We start from the raw sequence: 4,346 nt of genomic DNA on the forward strand, positions 1-4,346 counted from the left end.
TCCTGGTCCGCGTGGGTGGATTTTCGGTACATTCTGTGACTGATACACTAATTTCCTTTACGGTAGACAATGACTTTAATGAACGGAAACACATCGTCCGTCTCGACCTTCATCGCGAACTTGTGGTTATGGATGCTGTTGATGTGGTCTAAGAACTGGCTCCTCCAGCTTTTCACGTGAATGAGGCCATGAAATGAATGTGTAGTTAGCGTACCCATGAAGGCATCTATACTTTGCAGGAGCAGTATCCAGGGCGCTTCCCTCACAGTATTCCACAAAAAGATTGGCTATAACTGGAGCTAATAAGCTTCCCATCGGCATTCCATCCATCTAGTCAAAATATTCTCGACCATACAAAAATACGATTATGTCAGAATGAGATTAAATAAATTCACAAAGAATTGGGAGAGCAGATCAATAGTCTTTGATGGGAACATGCGTGAATAATTACATAAACCCAAAGCTGATCTTGATGCTCGGTCTCCAAGGCACAGACGTTTAATTCGGCTGGTGAGGTCGGTCATATTCTTGGTATGATATCACAATGACCAATGTACTGAGTAAGGAGACTGATCAGATGTTTCGCGTTGTAATTAGGCTGTTTAGGTTTTTATATTGGTAACGCCACGTAGCGCTCTGTATGAAAATCACTGGCTGTGCTGTGTGCAGTCTGCGGCTAGTTTGCATTGTTGTCGGCCATTGTAGTGTTGGGCTGTTGGCTGTTATCAGCGCATAGCGTTGCGCAGTTGGAGGTGAGCCGCCAGCAGTGGTGGATGTGGGGAGAGAGATGATTTGTGAAAGGTATAGGTTAATGTTAGTCAGGGCCATTCTTTTTTAGGGATTATTGAAAGTCAGATTGCGTTGCGCTAAAAAATATTGTGTGTCAGGATAAGCACAGTCTTGTATAATTGTTCAAAGGGGACGTTTCAGCGTGTCTGTAAGATAGCGATCCAATGGGGCTCACGACGTTTCCTTGTTATGAACTTTTGGAAGGCCATAAAATATAGATGGTGTGAAGATGGCTAAGGGATGAGATTTTGAATGATATTCACTTCCAGTGATGACCGTTTGAGAAGCTCCGATGTCTTACTCTTTAATCTGGGCCTGTGACAATTTTTTAAACGTTTCCTCTTCCTGCATCCATTATGATCGCTGAATTGTCCTTGTAAGCTGGCAGGGCTATGAAGATACGATGGTTACGGTGGTTAACCTGAAACGTCCCCTTAGAACATATCGGAGAGATATAGTCATAAGCCACAACTTTCACGAAATTGAGTTTTTCATGTTGCGGCATTCTTAACAATGTCTTCTTCACAATGTGTTGAAAAAGTTCCATTTTACTGCAACAGATGGCAGGCTATGATGGAGTGCAGTTCTATGCTGTGCCATCTGGTAGTAGTTTCAGAAGATACATAGTCACAAGCCACGGCAAGATGGCAGGTGGGTCAGGAACGTCTGAAGCGTCTTCGGGCCTTCAACGCATATTTGACACAGACAGTAGTGGAAGTAAAGAGCTTTACCCTTTGGATCCTGTAAGTGATGAATCTTGGCATCCATCGACCAGCAGTTCCAGCTCAGATGATGTTTCGGTAAGTATATAAAACGGTTTATTTCTGGCGATTAATTTTCTGTGGCTTGTGACTTTGTTTCTCTCAACATTGCCAACGCATTTGACAGCCATCCTGTGTGTTAATGATGAAACTTGATGGGCACATTTATATTACTGCTTAATGGTGCAATAATGTAGTTTCAAAGGCAAAAGATGTGTAAAAAATATTTTCTCATTAATGTGATTTTAGCGAAATTTAATGTTTTGTGTGGCTTATGACTATATCTCACACAAATTCTTAGACTATTTTGCTCTTCATATTATAGCTTGAAATAAGTAGAATAAATGAAGTATCACCCGAAAAACCGAAGCCTTCACGGAAAAGGAAGCGAAATATTGATCAGTGGAAGAAAAATAAAGCAAAACGTCGACGAAATGCTGGTTAGCAGTATAAGCCTTTAAAAACCCACAAGACTGTTCAGGCTGCTACTATAGGAAGTCCCTGTACTTGTTTAAATAAATGCTTCACAAAACTGCTTGGAGAGGAAGAAAACATTTTTCATTCATTTTGGGACATAGGAAACTTTAATGCCCAGATTACTTACCTGATGAGCTGTATGAAAATGAAACCGAAAAAGCGGAGGTTTGTTCACTATTTAAATAAAAATGGTTTAATATTTTGCCTATTTATTTCATTTTGTTATATTTGTCATAATTTCTTTCAGAGCTATCCAAAAATGGCTTCCAAGAAAATATCATCCAGGGATGTTACATTTTCTTATAATGTGAGGGTATGCGGAATAGAAGTCATGATCTGCAAGGAAGCTTCCCTAAGGGTTCATGGCTTACAGATACATGCATGAAGAGTGAGGAATTTGCAACATCAAATGAAGCAGGGATTTGCAGTGCCAAAAGAAGATGGAAGAGGTATGTATGTTACTCTGTGATATAAGTTAGGGATGTACTCAAACTGAGTACTATACAAATATTTCTATTAGGAAGAGGATGTAAGCTCATCTTTTTTTTCTTTCAGGAAAACATGGAAACTACCCACATAAATTTCAAGACGAAGCGGTACAAAGTGTTAGAGAATTTCTCAACGCCATACCGAAATATGTCATTACAGTAGGCAACAGAACCCCAATAAAGTGTATTTGGATTGTGATCTCACAACTGCTTCCTTATTTCGAGATAAATACTCAGAATACTGCAAGGAAAAGCAGGTTCCTGCAGTATCTGAAAGTAAATTCAGAGAAATTTTCGTATCTGAATTTAACATAGGCTTCAAATTACCAAAAAGAGACACCTGTTCAAAATGTGATGGATTTCTAATTGCAATAAATAACCCAGAATTATGTGCAGAAGAAGTCACAGAAAAGAAACAACAATATGAACTGCATCTCAAAAAAGCTGACAGAGGACAAAATATGATTGCGTCTTTAACTGCTCTGGCTAAAGAAAATTCGAAAGAGCATCATGTGATAGCAATGGATATGCAGCAAACGTTCCCCACACCTAAACTAACAGTTTGTCCAGCATTTTACAAGAGGAAAATATGGACATATGGTATCCATGACTGTGGATCAAATAAGGGTTATATGTTTCTGTGGAGCGAGGAAGATGGAGGACGGGGTTCAGATGAGGTTGGGAGCTGCTTATTGAAGTACTTGAAGATAACTAATCCTCAGACAAAACATCTCCACATAATCACAGACAACTGCAAGGGTCAGACAAAGAATTGGACTATTATTGCTTTGGAAAGGTCCCTTGTTGCTACCAAAAGATTTGATTCTGTCCAGTATTACTTCCCTGTGGTAGGTCGCACCATGCTACCTTGCAATCGTGATTTTGGTCGCATTGAACGGTATGCAAGAAACAGACGTCCAATAGTTACACTCCAGATGAATGGGCAGAAGTAATAAAATGTGCGAGTCCAAAACATTTCATTGTAACTAAAATGGAAAGAGAAGACTTCAGAAGTTTGGAAAGCCTGAAGACATTGATCTCAAAGCGTACAGAATCCACGTCTGGAGATCCCCACCATTTCAGTGAAGCTACTCAATTTAAGTTTGAGTCTGAAGATCCCTTCAAGCTAAGTGTAAAGCACTCTTATTCAGACATAGGAGCTTTCATGTCAGTGGATATACATGTCAAAAAGAAAGGAAGGCTAGTCGAACCAAATCCATATCAGCTGCCTATAAAGTACAGAAAGCCACTACCAATTAACCAGAAAAAAATTGATGACGTACTGTCTCTTATGCCATACATACCTGAAGCAAATAAAGATTTCTTTCGGTCATGTACTGGAAATAATGTGTACAATGATGAGGTAGAGGAACTTCCTTGATGTAACTGTATCAATGAAAAAGTAATTTATACATCTCAGATACCTGATCTATATATATTAATGTGTAAAAATTATATATTCTGCTTGCTGTGTAAGAGTAGTTAAAATAAATCCTTACAAATTCATACTTTATGTTTTAAACAATTGTTTGGCAGATATAGTCATAAGCCACCATTGACTACATCTTAATTAGAATCATTCTAAAATTAATATTTTATAGCATGCAGAGAGTTGACTATTTAACAACATGCCTAGCAAGTATTAAGCAAGTGTTTGCAGTAGAAATAAAGTTTCTATTTTGTATTAAACATTTTCAGACCTCCGTGGAACTTTAAACTCGATGTATCTCAAAACTAGTTCGATGTGGCTTATGACTATATCTCTCCGACCCCTTCAATTATACATGACTGTGCTTAAACTGACACACAATATTTTTTAGCGCAACGCAAT

General features: G+C 38.6%; 1 long non-coding RNA gene across 1 annotated transcript; it reads left to right on the plus strand.

Annotated features, from left to right (window-relative positions):
- Positions 1–2,149: 2,149 nt before the first annotated feature.
- LOC126234392 (uncharacterized) lies at positions 2,150–3,069 on the plus strand. Its single transcript, XR_007544718.1, has 3 exons — positions 2,150–2,192; positions 2,275–2,476; positions 2,583–3,069. It is a non-coding gene; the product is annotated as an uncharacterized LOC126234392 (long non-coding RNA).
- The last annotated feature ends 1,277 nt before the right edge of the window (positions 3,070–4,346 follow it).

This window comes from Schistocerca nitens, chromosome 2 (assembly GCF_023898315.1).
Source record: "Schistocerca nitens isolate TAMUIC-IGC-003100 chromosome 2, iqSchNite1.1, whole genome shotgun sequence".
NCBI classification, from domain to species: Eukaryota; Metazoa; Arthropoda; class Insecta; order Orthoptera; family Acrididae; genus Schistocerca; species Schistocerca nitens.